Source organism: Empidonax traillii, unplaced genomic scaffold, assembly GCF_003031625.1.
Source record: "Empidonax traillii isolate 1590-97213 ecotype Southwest subspecies unplaced genomic scaffold, ASM303162v1 scaffold514:size563947, whole genome shotgun sequence".
NCBI classification, from domain to species: domain Eukaryota; kingdom Metazoa; phylum Chordata; class Aves; order Passeriformes; family Tyrannidae; genus Empidonax; species Empidonax traillii.
Window position 1 is genome coordinate 339,643 of NW_020955707.1, and position 16,435 is coordinate 356,077.

The window sequence follows — 16,435 nt, forward strand, 5'->3', positions numbered from 1 at the left end:
GCTGAGCAGTGCCTGCACAGGGCCAAGGGTTTTTTTCTGTTTCCACCAGTGAGGAGGTTGAGGGTACACAGGAAGGTAGGAGGGGACACAGCCTGGACAGCTGACCCCAACTGACCAAACGGAGATTCCATACCATATCGTATATAAAGTGGGGAGAAGAAGGAGGTATGGGAAAGATTTGGAGTGATGATTTTTTGCCTTTCCAACTCACCATGACACATGACTGGGCCCTGCTCTCCTAGAGATGGATGAATACCTGCCTGCCTGTGGGAAGCGGTGAATGAATGACATATTTAGTTTCGCTGGTGTGTGTGATTTTTGTTTATACTATTAAAGTGTCTTTATCTCAACCCATGAGTTTTCCCACTTTTACTCTTCTGATTTGCTTTCCCATCTCACTGGTGGGGGACTGAGTAAGCAGTTGCATAGGGCTTTGGTTGTTGTCTGGGCTTCAGCCATGACAGATGCACACTGCATAGTTTATCTCCCACGTCTCTGCCAACAAGGCTACCTTAGATGATACAGTAACTACTAGAATTATTAATTCAGCAATGTTCTATTTCAGTTCTTTTAAAACCTTTGGATGAATCCTTCTTGAAGTAGGCTGTTACATCTAATTTAACCATATGCTCTATATTCTCTGAAAATTCTGTTCAAAATTCAGTTCACCAAACCCATCTTTAAAAAAATCCCACAACCAAACAAAAGCAAGCATACAAACCTTAGCCCAGAAAAAGAGGATCTGGCATGGAAATCATGGCAGGCAGTTGCAAACCCCAGGAAAGAGGATCTCAGCCCTCATGACCCTCCTCCTTCTTGAAAGATACCCATATTTGGTATCTTAACCCATGTTAAGAGATCTGAGTAGTAGTTTTTAAAAATAAACTTGATTGCATAGGAATTGTCATGAGGGAAAGGATGCAATACTGAGAGATTTTCACAGTCTCGAGAATTAGGTCACTGTGAACTTCGTCAGCTTCAACGAGGCCCTATGCAAAGCCCTGCAACCTGTGCTGGGGCAATCACCAGTACAGGTTGAGTGATGAATGGACTGTAGGCAGAGCTGAAGAGGAGGACTTAGGGATACTGGTGGATGAAAAATTTTGTGTGAGCCAGTGTAAAGCTCTGTGCATGCTTCCAGCCCAGAAAGCTAACCATGTCCTGAGCTGCATAAAAAGAAGCATGGCTAGCAGGTTAAGGGAGGTGATTCTCCCTTTCTTCTCCACTCTGGTGAAAGCCCATCCAGAGTAGTGCATTGCAGTTTGGGGGTTCCCAGCACAACGAGCCTGTTGGAGCAGGTCCAGCCGGAGGAGGGGAACAAAAATGACTAATGGGCTGTAACACCTTCGCTGTGAAGACAGATGGAGAGAGTCGGGTTGTTCAGCATGGAAAAAGATCTGGGAAGACCTTATTGTGGCCTTACAATACTTGTAAGGGGGCTTTCAAGAAAGATGGATGGAGACTTTTTACCAGGGCCTGTAGTGAAAGACACAGACTAATGGTTTCAAATTTAAAGAGGGTAGGCTTATATTAGATATAACTAAGGAATTTTTATGATTATATGGGTTCAACACTGGAACAGGTTGTACAGAGAAGCTGTGGATTCCCCACACCTAGAAGTGTTCAAGGCCAGGTTGGATGGGGTTGGTCTTCTAGAAGATCTCTCTGACCTTTGCTGGAGGCTATGAACCAGATGATCTTTAAAGGTCCCTTTCAATCCAAGCCATTTAATGATTCCATGACTAAAATCACTAAACTTAGCAAACAGATGAATAAGAAGGGACACATAATAAACCATATCAAGTTAAATGCAAGTGACTACATCAGGAGGTTGTTACTGAAAAATGATACTTAAAAGGACAATTCCATTGCTACTCACATAACTAGCTTTCCACTCCTTGACTTTTCTACTCTGGAGTCTAAATGAGGCAGGATTAATGACGAAAAAATTGCATATGACAATACAATTCAGAATCAGAATGCAGATACAGAAAAGAGACTCAGGAAGCACATGCAGACAATTGTAGGCTCAGTTTGGGATTTTGAATGCTGAAAATTACAATAGAAATGCTTTTCTAATATAATTCTTTTTTAAAAAAGTAAACTCTTAAAATTGATTCTTTGTTTATTTGAATCTTAAAAACAACCACCAAAATTTGACAGTACTTTGTAGAACTGCAGCAGCAGAAGTCACAACCTCCAAGCTCTGCTACAGTGACATGTCAGCATTTTCAGCACAGAAGTAGTCACCACAGCTGCAGTTTTGGCTGCTGCAGCAGCAGCTGTTACTGCCTTGGCAGTAGTACAACCTGGGTTCTTCAGATGTTCATCAGCTTTTGACAGACTGGATACTCCTAAGAAGGGCAAATAAAAGGGGAATCTTACCACTATATGGGAATGAAAATTTCCAGGACAATTAAAAAAGCACTTCTACAACCCAGGGGCTTTCCACTTGAAAAATATCCAAATCTCTATTTCACATACACAATGGCAGCACGTAATTTTCATATAAATACTTTAAATTCTCATTTAAAATGTCAAGAAATACATATCCTTAAATATAAGACATTTACCAATTCTCTTTTGCATTGTAAGGCATATGCAGATCTATCAAGTTCTATCCCAACAAGGAAGTCAAGAAATATAAATATGGAAAACACAATCCCCCCAAAAACACATTTTTCCCTGTAAGATGTGTGTCAATTGGGGAAATAACTACTGCATTCAATTTTTTTGAAGACTCTTAAGGCCTTAGTGAGTTTCCAGGAAGAACACAGAACTAACAAGAGGACCAAGAACTATAAATGTTAGTTAAAAAAATATAGTAGGTATAAGATAACAAAATTATTCTTTGTTTTTTAACATGGATGTAAGTCATGATTAAGAAAATCTTGTGGGGTGAGGAGCACTGATTATTCCTACACAGCATCTAAATAGTTTCACAGTTTCAATCTCAACTACTCATTGGGATTATTTCTATGAAAAGATCACAAGAAGAAAAATCACTGTGGGTTCTGTGTTTTGGGGTTGGGTTTTCTTTTTGGTTTTTTATTGGCTGTGCAAAATGCTCAGGAAGATCAGGTTCCAGGAAACCTGCCCATTTCAGTAATTTTTAGTAGATACTGCAAAAGTAGCTAGATTGACATCCACAAGTGACCACAATGCTGGAGAGGAATTAAGAGTCTTTGAACAGCTATGAATTTTCACTCCCTTCATCTACCCAGGTAGCTGTTTCATTGCAGAAGGCAATCAGATTGGTCAAGCATGATTTACCTTTAGTGAATCAATGCTGACCACCTTCTTGTCCACCATGCGGATAGAGATTGCCTCCAGCTTCTCACAGAAGTCACAGCTGTTGCCCCTCCCCTACCAAAACCTTGCCATGCAAACATAATACACCCTAACAAAAGCTCCAGAGACTCTTCAAGCACATGTTTTTTTTTATTCAAACTCTATTATATGTTATGATTTGTTATCCTAAGGACTGTACTAACATAACAACATTATAAATGAACTACGAGACAGCTTTGCAGGCAGATGACAAAACTAAACTGGAAACTGCTATGACATTAATGGAAACAGTGGTTAATGGTGTAAAAAATAAGGATATAGTGCTAAAAATAATAGTAATAATAATTTTAATGTCATTTCTTCTCCTTAAACAGCTAGACTCCTTTGTGGGTAGTTGCATATGGTATAAAGAATTGAAGCACACAAGATGCATCTGCACATACATAAACACATAAAACTCCTTGAGTTTCCCATGGACTACCCAAAGAGTGTGTTTAAGCAGCCAGATTGGCTGCAAATAGCACTGGCAAAGAGGAGGTTTAAAACTAAGAGGTACAGAACTTTCCCAGGCAGATGGAGCTCATTAGCCCTGTAAGGCAATCCATCTACGTCCTGAGGACCTCGCTGCCACCGTCCAAGCGTGCTTGGCCCTGGCAGATGAACCTCAGGATTAAAGGGTGGGCTCAGTTCCGCGCACACTGTGTCTCACCTAAAAAATCCAATGCGCAGGCAGGAAGGTGGAAAGACCTTCCCCAGTTCTTCATTCGCGAAGACTGGTCAACAACAACACAACTTTCCTGTGGCCTAGAATGGATCTCCACTTTGAAAGCATCTAACTTACCTTACCTTACCTCTGAACCTTACCTCTCTGCTCATTCTTAAAGGGATAACCTCCTCTTACTCTCATCCTCTGCCCTAACTTTATGTACTTTACCATTTTCTTGCCGTTTATCTGTCTTGCCTAAAGAGTATGAGAATGTGACTGCTCTGCCCATCTTCGTTTTTTTTCTTCCCTGGGTGAAGAGCAGATATTCAAGATTATTCTGCAAGTGCCTCAACAATAACCAAGGAACTGCCTGCCAAGTGAAAGTGAAAGCCCCTGTCACATCAATTTTCCTAGAAATAAGAAAATAATCCTCCCCCATTTTAACAATCTACATCACCACAGTGCCACAAACCTGTTCCCACAGTCTGTTCAGAGGATACATCTTTAGATGTGCATGGGTGTAAGAGGCCGTGAAAATACATTTTGTTTTATTTCACTTAAACCAAGTAAACTTACATGGGAGCAGTTATAATGCAAGGTTAGAACAAACGCTGGTTTAAAAATGCTTTAAGGATAAAACATTGGAAGATGTTTTCAAGAAATATTTTACACCTGAGCAGACATGGCTACGTTGCATAAAGCTCTCAGTAAGAGATTTTGGTACCAGTATACCAGTTCCTGAAATCTTCAATGAACAATCTGTCCCATGAAAGGATTTAGACAGGAAGTAATGTTAGGGGTACATAATGAAAAATTTAAATAAAGCAAACAGCTTAAACGTGAGGAGAGTACCAGAAAGCCAGAAAGATAAGACACAAAACGAGCTTTGGTTAACAATGACCATTAAAGGTAAAAAGAAGCACTTCTATAGCTACACTGAAAAAATTAGAAAGTAAAAGGAAGTTTTGATTCATTTGTGGAGTCACTGTTAGACTTTCTGTTCAAGCTTTTAATATGAAAATTAGTTAATCTCTTAAATAGAAGGTTAGAAATGTATAGGGTCTAAGAGGACCCACTTCAAACCAAAATTGACTAGTTTTATTTTGGTCAGGTTTTTTAAATTTAAATAGGAGGCTTCCTTTAGTACTTGTGAGGCTGGTTTATGTCTTCAGGGAGAGGAGTAAAAGAAAAGAGTCTTACAGCCAGGCTCTGGGTCAGGTTTGAAAAGTGTTGCAGTACCTCCTGCTCTGCCTCTAACAGCTGCTTGGTACCTCTCCCATTCTCTGCTTAAAAAGTAGACCACAAAATGCTAATAAATGGGTTCCATTTTGCTTAGTTAAATATAAAACATAAGCTAGAAAAGAGTCACCTTGCAGATGTTTGCTATTTTTCACCTTATGTATGTTTTGCTCAGATTCACTTCCTTTTGTCAGATTTGTATTTCATTTGTTTTGCTCTGCTTACAGTTAAATCAGTCTCATAGAGAGGGATTATTAATTCTGATTTCCTTGATCCAGCCCAGGACACCACTACCCTTGAACCTGCCACTTTCTCTATATCTGTGCAAAACAGCAGTATTTCTAAGAAAGGATTTTTTTTCCTGGGAAAATTCTATTTTCATAAAATATGAATTTTCATTGTTCATTTATCTTTTCTGATAATTTAATTTAAAATATGTATGGAGAATTAATACAATTATCCTTCTAGGAAGTTCTGAAGGCATTTTATTTTTAAATAGTGTTTCCAAGTTCTTCTATTTGTGCCTGGAATTGAATGATGTCTAAAAATTCCTCCGTGTAACAGGCATAGGTATTTTCTGCATTACAAAAAAAAAAAAAAAAAAAAAAAAAAAAAAAAAAAAAAAAAAAAAAAAAAAAAAAAAAAAAAAAAAAAAAAAAAAAAAAAAAAAAAAAAAAAAAAAAAAAAAGACAAAAATTTAGACCAAAGTTTTCTGCCTCTGAATTCCCCTCTTTTCCCCAAATACTCTCTAGCTCTCATCTTTTCTTTACTACATCTTTTGCTATCCCATTAAGTCCCACTTCTTCTAATTCCCCTTTGTTTCTGCTTTTATGTCACTTATCAGTGGCTTATGTCAAGACTTAAGTGCTTTTAAAATGGAGCAGACTATAATGAGGTACAGATTATCTGATTTAAAATACTTTTTCTTCATTGCCATTGTAAAAGCCCACAGAAGTATACAGAATATAAAAGGGAGCTATAGATGTACATAGAAGATGTATATATCTGTAAGTTTTTCATATACCCAGACATGCACACATGTTTTTCTTGGCATTTTGTATTCAAAAGTAATAAAGTTGGACAGAAAATATTTCACAGGTGACCTGCTGCCAAGAAGAATTTGAATTATTTTCGGTCATTTTGAGTTATAAGGTCTCAAGATAAAAGAAAAGAACATTAAGAATAAGCCATTAAGTCACTTAACCAAACAGTCCTAAAGGACTTTACTGCTAAAGTGAACCACATTTCACTGTCCCTCTACCTGCTGTAATGAATGATACATGAAGCACTTCAGATAGTACCATGGGGTTCAGAGTGATGAGCTGACAATGTGACTTTCCTTGGCTTCACTGGCAAGCCATCAAAAAGAAGTGCTAAATCATTATGGGTTTCTTTTTTTCCCCCCAACATTCTCCAACTGCCAAGTACACACATACATACTTTTATTCGAATTATGTAAGGCTCTGTTTGGGCATCTTTCATAATAAAGACAGTACTGCATCATGTTTGCTTTATAACTAAGTTAAGATTTACCAGCAAGGAAGGTTATCCATTATTAGCAAAAATATTTTAAAGATCCATATAGTGAAATCTTTATACAATGATTATGACTCAGTGAAGACTGTACAGAAAGTAAAAAGCAGGGATAAACAGGACATAATCTAAGCTTAAAGTCCCATACTGACCAATTTGGTTTTGTTGCATACACTCCAGCTCTACCTTTCAGATGATATCATGTAGTCATAGAGGAAAGGAAGAAAGAAATTTTGTTCAATATTTCTTTTTAACCAAACGTCTGATGCCTGTGCTCATTATTAGAAAGTTTGCACTGTCAGCCGTTGTGTTACTATGCACACCCTATACAACAGAGAACTCTTACTGTAAGAAAGCAGACATGTCCATCCTTCTGCTAACATTTTGCCATCATCCAAACAACTCAGCAGAATTTCATGCCCTCAGGAAAAAAACACGCAAGAAGAAAGATGCTAGCTTTGAGACTATGACACTCAGCTAGATGCCAAATGGATTAGGATCCTAGCTGATGCTTCCTTACGTTGTTTTAGATGACTCATGGATCAGAAAAATCCTCTCCACCTCTCCAGACAGTCTGGAGAGCAGAATAATCTATGGATGATAGAGGGTAAAATGAAATAAAATGGGCATTTCCTACAAATTATGGGGTTTTTTCCTATCTCCACAAATATACTTCATAAAAAGGGTCACTTTTTCAGAGGTTCAGATATACAGAACCTTAACTAGTCTATCAACACCAAAAACCATGAAGGTTTTAGACAAAATGTTTCTACACAGCATGTGTCCCACACCATTTTCCCTTGACTTTGGGCATAGGTTCCAAATTTAGGAGTAATTTGCTTAAGAACCTCTGTGAATTTTTAAGAGAAGTCATCATTATGGGGTTAATTCAAAGGAGATCTCAGTGAGCCCAGGGGGGTGATGAATTTTTACAGCATAAAGTGATTGACTCGTAGTCCAGGCCCTCCTTTGGAGTATGTGCAGGTGTAGCAGCTTTAGTTTTGTCTAGTCCCAGCTCAGGCTGCCACTGTTAGGTGCCAATAAGGGGTGGCCTGGACTCCCTGGGAAGAGGAGGCAGGGGGCACATCAGGGCTGGTTTCAGACAGGCTGCTTCGTTGGTAATGCCAACATGCTGCTCACTCACCCAGAGTGAAGGCACCAACCCCTGACAAAGTCCTGGGTTACTACAAATAAATTCGAGAGGTGAAAGGCAAACCATGACATATTTCCTGCATACATGCAACTGTATGGAATGGCCCAAGCGGTGGTAAGCGGACTCAGTGAAAGACAGAAATGTAGAAAAGAACAGTATTCAGATCGTAACAATTTTATAACATCAGCTTCTTTTCAGTTTCCAACTACACTTGTATCAGGTTATGTGAAAATTAAAAAAGGGGATGTATATAAAATTAATAATTAGGAAAATAAATTAATTCCCTAAAACACTGATAAGCTACCTGCCAAGGAACTGTCATTAGCTAGTAAGATGATCTCTCTGAGCAATAGAAGAATTTGAGCATTGAGTATGAAGATTTGTATCCTTTTTGAAAGAAGAAGAAAACAGTTCATAGATTATGACCGCACAGGTCATCAGAAGTCAGGTTATTCATAATTATGACCTTAGATGAAGCAGAAGCAATTTCAAGACAGAAAGTTTGACATGCTTATTCCTCTCTGACTTGAATGGATACAGCACAGCAGACCAGGTTTCTTGATTCACACATTTTACTTCCAAGTATTTTTTTCCATTCCAACAGCAACACAGTAAACTGCAGTGTTCTTAACAGCAACTTCAAATGTGGAAGTGAACAACTTCACCAAATACAGTGAATAACAGTAGTAACCTCAAGAAATTTATTTTTTTATTAAATAATAAACAGAAATGTTACTACAAATGTTGATAAAAACCTCTTAAAATATGCATGAAATGTTGAAAAAAATTCTTAATGGTATGGGGCATATTTTCCCCCAAAAGCTCCTGCTTTGCAACGTATTTTTCCAGTATTCAGGTAGAACTGAAAAACTAAATCACAAGCTGGAAAATGAGGGGGTTTAATTTTCATGAATTGAATAAATAAAAAAATTCCTGGTTTGGGTATTCCTCCCTCCACCACAATCAATACACTCATCCCAATATATGCAAAAAAGTAAAAAATGTCAGAAAAAAATTACTATTATTCTGAAGTTTTCAGCACTTTTCAGTCAGTTAACAATTTCAGATAAGAGCCTGCTTTAAGAGGGAATAGCAGATCATAGTCACAAATAACTACACAAACTATTGATGCATACAATCATAACAAAAGAACTGAAATAAAATATTAAAACCAGTAAAAATTTGGGAATACAGAAAATGTTCTACATAAATTAATCAAAATTTATAGAACAGAGGACACTAGGAAAAATCCATATTGTAAAATATGTAAGACCAGTAAATGTTTAAGTGTGTTAGGAAAAGTTTTACTCTATTGTTAGAGATTAGATTAAATTAGAAATAGCTAGGTAGTAGATTACAAAAAGTTGTTCCAAATGAGAAAATCCTTCTCAAACAAGGATGTTTCTCATTAGGAAAGGCCTGACACCAAGCAAAACTGTTATCCAGAATTATAAAGAAATACAAAACCATGCCTGGTTATGCAAATATTTGCAGAGGAGTATAAGAAAACAGAGAGAACTTCTTACAAAGTGATTTGAACCACTCAGCTGAGCACATCTAAGCTTAATGAAATTTCATACAATCAGGTGCAAGGTCACACAGTCAGGAACAGAACCAGCATACAGAAGAAATCTGTAGCATAGGAACTGCAACGAGTAAGGATCTAGAGGGCATAGTGGATAGCTAAGTCTGCATAAACTTCCAGCACTACACTATCCAAGCAGGAGAATGTGTTCCCTTGCATAAAAAGGGGATTCCCGTCCCACTATTTTATTTTGGCATGCAGCATCATTGTGCTCAATGTTAAATTATTATATTCACTGTAGCTAATAATATTTTAATGTGTTGAAAAATTGCTGAGTGTTGAGTCACAAAAGATAAAACATTGTTCTGTGCATCTTAGCAAAAAAAATAAAGGCTATAGGGTGCAGTATATAAAATCCTTGATGGGGATAAAATAACAGACACTAATTACTCTTTCAATGGAGCAGGAAACAGCCAGAATGAGCAGCAAGATGTTGTCATCAACAGCATCTTTAAGTATCGCCATATTAACTTTCTTGCAGTTTTGTGGAGGCTTTGTGTTTCAGATTTGATCTGTCAATATAAGTGACAGTGAAAGCTCTTTAGCCATTGTTTAATATAAGTATCAGCTGTTTTCCAATTACACTGGACATCATTTATTAGATATTTTCTCTCTTTTGAATATTCCTGGGGCTCGTATCTATTTAATGTAGCTACTATCAAAGATTATTGTTAGGGATGGGTTCTTTTGTTTATTCGGACTTTCATTGGGGTTTTTTGGTTTTCTTTAAATAGACTTTAAAAATCCTTACAATTGCCCTTAGCATTAATAAAGACAGATGTTTTACTGATATGTACACGTTCCCCTAATATTGCCTTAGGCTCCCCAAAAATGTCTGAATCTGATTTCTAATTTATGATAATTGGCATAAACATCAGATATTTAATGATTAAACAATAAACACTTTATTCCATGGCTGTTCTTATGGAAGACAATATGCCCAACACAGGAGATGCTGAATGCTAGCTACTTCATCAAAGCTGTGGAAAATGTGAGAAGCCACTGGAATATGGAGTGGCATTTAAGAGGGTAAGCAAAGCTTAGAAAGGTACAAGACTCTTCATTCCAGAATCTGGTACAGGATCAAGAGTACCACAAAAGCAATACTGACAAAAATAAAATTAGAGTAACCTTTGGAAGTTGGGACTTCAGCTTGAATGGAAACAATCCTTTTATGTTTTCATCCCAAAAGGTAGTGCAGATTTTATGTATGTTCTCTTAAATGAGAAAGTGAGAATAAATCTGAAGTCCTCTATGTCTATGTCCCAAAGCACTGATTTTTTAAAAAAAATTAGTTTGTCTGGCTTTGTTAGACATTGAGCAGACGATGACAATTCCTTATCAGGAGGAATTTGAGGTTTGGTCTATTTTCACATTGCTACAAAGCCAAATATTCTTTTGCAACAGCAGAGTTCAAGTCCTCATCACTCAGACTACTACAGTATTTTTTTGTGGGAGAACAAAGTTCAAGTCCTTTCCAAGCCTTATTCAAGAAAAGGTCTGGAAGGCATTTTTAACAGCACCACTGTTCAATGGAACACTGTCTCTGGCCTGATACATATTTCATTTCACACACTGAGAATGGACCACTGTAATGATAAAATTACCTTTGTAACACAGTCCTTAATGGTTTTCAGATTTCGATCTTGTTTGAATTATAAACATTTTTGAAAGTACCAACCTTAAAAATAGAGTCAGGAATGCTGCAGAATTTATTTCAGTGCTTGCTAAATCCTTCACGCTGTGAAGCCTCCTTTCCTCTCCTCTGAATCTGCTTGTCTATAGCTTCCAGCCCCTAGAGCTCATGATTTTTAGCCACACTAAAGATCCCATTATCAAGGTTTTGTTCCCTGCATTTGTACTGGTAGACCCCGATCAAGTCATCTCTTAACCTCATTTATGAGGAAGTGCAAAGATGAAGCTTGTTAGATCTTTCACTACACAATACATTTTCTACTCTTGTAATTAGTGCCATGGTTTTCTCTGGACTTTCTCTAATTCAGCCATATTAATTAATGAACCACAGACCTCAAACTGGACACAGTATTCAAGTAACAAATGCACTCATATCCAATTCACAAAGATATGCCTGTGGAATGCATCTCTACTTATTTCTCCAAAGTTCATAAAAGTTATCTGAGACATGGAATTGGACTGTAAACTCATACCAATCTGATGATCAACAAGCTCCCCCAGTCAAATGTAGGAGTCAGTATTTCCTGTTACCTGAAGTTATTAAAGCTGCTACTCACACAGAGTAAAATTGCAACTCAGGCTGTTATAGTTAACATTTCACAGAAATACTTTTTTTTTCCCCTTACAATAAATATGGATGGCATTTTATTTTTCCTGTACAGTTCATTGCATTGAAACACATTTAGCTTTGTGCCAGCCTTGGCTGGGTAAGTGACAGTGAACAGAATCACTGCTGAATCCTCTACCTTACTTAACAATGCTTCAACCTTTCAGTCCTCAGCAAACCATCAGTAGCTATTACATCGGTTTCTAGGACACTGATAAGAAGCTAAGTGCCACAGGACTGAGAAAGGATGCCATGAAGAGTCCAAGAAGAATGCACCTTTTCAGCAGTGAGTCTCATATTACACTGGCATTTTCACACCTTAGAATTAGCTACCCTTTAATACATGTGAAATATGTGAAATGTTGCTGGTTGATTACACAAGACTTTCATTTCTGAATCAAAATATGGATTAGTAACTCTAATCTTTACAGAAATCAGAAGATATTACATTAACACTTTTAGCTTTATCAACCACTACTTCTAATTTCATCAAAAATACATCATGCTAGCTTGACATGGTCTGGCTTTCCTATAACTCATGTTGATTGGCACTAATTACACAACACTTCTTTAATTCATTATTAATTAGGTCCCTTATTATTTTGCCCAGAAGTGATGTCAAGCTGACAGACATGTAATTATCCAGGTCATGCCTTTTACCCTCTTTGAATGTTGGCACGTTAGCCATTTTTGTGCTCTTTTTCCAATATTTCAAAGCTTACAAGAAAAATCAACACTAATGATCCAGGAAGCTCATTGGACAGCCCTGTTGAAACTCATTATCTGGGTCTTCCAACTTAAAAATGTTTAAATTTAGCCACTATTAAAGAGCAACCCATTGAGTGCCTATTACTGGAAATTATTTCACTGACTTCCTATTATACAATTACATAATATAACACATACATCTTTTAATTTTCCTATCTTTTAACATCACTTAACAATTTCACCACATCTCTCTCACATTAGACCAATACATCTGTTTGACTCTAAAGTAATTCAGTACGTCATATTGGCCTTAGTTATGCTTACTATTGGTCTCATTTCCCTTCTGTTTTCATTTTCCTTCAATCGCTTACAATGTACATATTACTTAATTTTATAGCTCTACTAGTTGACCACTGAACAAGAGGATAAGTTTTTAATCCATATGACTTCTTTTAGTCCTAGCTGTAAACTAACAAGTAAAATTTCCATAAAGCACACGCACTTTGTTTTTAAACAAACAAACAGACAAAACAAAGAAAAAAACCTTTTTCTTTTTTAACCTGAACAAGTACTCCTAAAAGTATCAGCTCATCATTAATTTCTGGCTTTTACAAAGATCAGTGATTTGGCCTTTCAGTCAATCCACATTTTCCCTAACATTCAGAACTTTTTAAACCATTATCATAACCCTAAACAGACTAAGAGAGTCCAAGACTACTAGACCTGTCCTTCCTTCTATAGAAACCTTTATCTTGTTTGCTGGTCTCTGACTTTTTTCCCATTCTAATACAACCTTTTTTTTTTTTTAATACGAGGATCAGAACTCTACGGAAAACATAAGGTGTGAGTAAAAAATTAGTTTAGTCGGCAGCATAGCTGTTTTCTGTCTCACACTATTCCTTTCACAAAAATTCCTAACACAGATTAGTTTTTTGTGACTGCTACTGAGATTTAAGATTATTTTTTTTAAATGGAAATATAGTAATCCTAGAATCTCACTCCTGTCTGATCCAGCTCAGATAACAGTTGATAATAGCTCAGATTCTTAATTTTATAGGTGAATCTAAGCTCACATGCAACACTTTACATTTACCTACACTCCACATTTCAGTTGCTTGTGGGGGTGGAGGATGTTGCCCAGTCAGTCTTAAAGGGCTCCTTTGGTCATTCTTCAGAATAACTTTCTCTCTCCCAAATAAACTGACGTGGAAGATTAGCCATTTCACTTTCCAGACTCTTTTTTCAGGCCTTCTACGAGTAAGCTGAACAGTGTTTTACTAACACAGCTTTTCTGGCTATGCTACCAGTAGGTGATGCTGTGATTCAAGAACCAGGCCTGCAGGGCTACTTCTCAGCCACAGGACTTGGCTATCCAAACTCCAAAGCCCTAGCCACAAATCACTGCATACCTAGCTGAACATTAGTCCCATTCTTTCTTCTTACACTATACTTCTTTGATTTGGTTATAGGAAGGTCACTGAGGAGCATAACCCCAAAAAAAAATAAACCCAAGCATGTGTTCTGGCTTGACATCCTGTGTTCATCACTGGAGACAAGAACTGTGGATTACACTGCAATATGCATGTGTACAGATAATACCAGCAATCCTTCTGCCAACGGCTGTTAGTGATAAAAAAAGCCAGCTCAAATTCTTCACTGTTCCTTCCTAAAAACCAAGCAGTAAATCCCCCTCAAGTATAAACGCAGCAAACTTGAACTCCAATCCAGAAATCTAGGAAAGTCAGTTGCCAAAGTTAAAAATCTTGGGTTTTACCACATCCAGTTCACAGGCACTGAGTCCATGTACTTTAAACCTCCAGAAACATACCTGTGCAAAAGGAACAGGAGTCAAACTCAAGAAAGCTTATAAATCAATTAATAATTTAATAATAATAGGTAAGAATCCTCTCCCACACGTAGCCAGGCAATAGCCTCATTCCTGACCCTCACGGTTCTGAGTCACTGGTACATTCAAACACAGCCCCTGCACTCCCCTCTGCATGTTCCTCAGCTTGTTTTTCAGGGTTGAAACAAACCGAACTGGGAGCAGGTCCAGTTACACCTCTACCCTCAGAGAGGGACCTGGTCTGTTGGGAGTAGAATCCTTGCCACACAGAATATGGAATATGTTTATGGAAGAAAACCTTTTTCCCTCTGACAATCTTTTATTTCTATATTCAACCTCCCTTATATCCAGGCACTCAGGTAACAATTAGGTCAGGCAGATCCCATTCTTCAGTAACACTGCTGTACTTCCAGTATGCCTTCATCACACAAAAGGGATAATGGCATTCTGTTATCTTAAAATTTAAAGTTGAAAGCAACTTTCTATTAACTGAGATGTCTATCCTTAGCACCTACCTGATATGCTTTCCCTATTTACTCATATGCTGACCAAGAAGTTACTTTTTGTACAGTCTCATTACCCATGCAAAGCACTCAAAAACCCCAACCCAACTTAACAGTTGTTTACTAAAAGGCACTGAAAGAAAGTCCCCATCTTTACTATTACAAGTCAGAGTTCAGGACATAAATTAATAGATTAGGTTAAGATTTCAGACTGTTAACACCGAATCTGCAGTACACATCAGAATTATCCAATGCAACACTGCCTTTTTCACTACAGGTAATGAACAGATCCTTAGGGCTAATAATAGTTTCATAGCACCATTTGAGTACTTTTGTTACAGTTGCTGTTACCCCAATTTGTTTGTAAATCCATTTATAGTATCTAAAACACATTTGAGAATTCCTTTCAGCAGCTGATGCCCAAGGACTATGTTTTACATTTTGTAAAATGGAACGCTTCCATAAAGCACAATGTACTCCAAAAGATGTAACCTCCTTAATCTTAAAGTTTAAGGGAAGTACTTTAAGTACTAAGTCTAATTAGGTACTAAATCATAGCTCTGATACCAATTGCACACTATTTAGAGAGGAGGGTGAAGATGCATCTTTTCTCCTTCCCTTAATCAACGATTCCTTCCTAGAAACAAAGATCCAATGTACTCAAAATTTTCTTGAAACTGACTCCTTCCTTCCACAAATCACAGTTTAGTAAAAGAATGTATATGGCCAGAAAAATCATTAATTAATGCGTGTGTTCCTAATTACATCTTTTGGGAGAAGAAAAAAACAACAAGCAAACAGAACCAACCCCAACAACAACAAACCCCTAAAACCAACCAAACACCAAACTCATACCATTCTGTCCCAAGACAATATACTACACCATGTTTCTATGCCAATTTTCCCCTCTTCTTTATATCCCTAATAGAGAAAACAAATTCCAGCCTTAGAAAGTTATTCTTACAAATTAAATCAGTGACTTCAACATTCATTCAAAATTAACACAAATGGAAATAACTTGCCATTAAAACAAATACCTGACTAGTAGAGTTTCTGAACTGTTTTACTGTAGAGTATAGCAACTCCAAAGTCTTGAATTTCCTCCTAGATCTTTCTCCTACGTTTTTAATTAGTACAAAACAAAGGGATTCCATTTTAATAATTAAAGACTAGAAAAAGCAGTCTAGATTTCGCAATCCATGCAACATTAAGAGAAAATCTAACCAAATGCCTGCCTATGTAGATGACTTTAATTTATGCTTTAGACCAAGTAAGAGTTACTGAAAGAAACAGGCTTTTGAGTTAAGCACTCTTACTGAAGCTGGAGATAAGCATTACACATTGTTCCAAAAAGACAACTTTTTTATTAGATAGCCATTGCTATGTCAAAGACCCAGTCCTTAATTAAGGAACTGGGGGGGAGGAGGGAGGGAATGGAGAAACATGGAAGAGGACGTGAATGTAAACAAGAGGAAAATTAAACAAATTTGGAGGATAAAACACACCCAAAGCTCAACATTTAAAATACATGGGATAACACCAACAAAGCTGCAGTTAGTTTTATAAATT